Consider the following 201-nt stretch of genomic DNA (forward strand, 5'->3'; position numbering starts at 1 on the left):
ATACTGCTGATGTAGATGTTGCTCTTTTCAGTTGTGTGTTAAATGACGTTTTATTTTTAACCTGGTTACAAGGACGAAGAACTTCCCCAATCTGACTAATCTGTTATAAGGTCACGATAACAGACCCAGGGCGAAGGGCGGCTTTCATAATTTTCGTTCACCCACTCTCTTTGGCTAATCTGGTGACTCACTTATACGGAA

General features: G+C 41.3%; 1 protein-coding gene across 1 annotated transcript in view; it reads left to right on the top strand.

The window, feature by feature from the left end:
• LOC119581924 (rhodanese domain-containing protein CG4456-like) overlaps positions 1-201 on the top strand; it is a gene marked incomplete in the record, with an annotated part of 8,121 nt that overhangs the window by 5,643 nt on the left and 2,277 nt on the right.

The sequence above is a fragment of the Penaeus monodon genome, chromosome 15 (assembly GCF_015228065.2).
Source record: "Penaeus monodon isolate SGIC_2016 chromosome 15, NSTDA_Pmon_1, whole genome shotgun sequence".
Lineage (NCBI taxonomy): Eukaryota > Metazoa > Arthropoda > Malacostraca > Decapoda > Penaeidae > Penaeus > Penaeus monodon.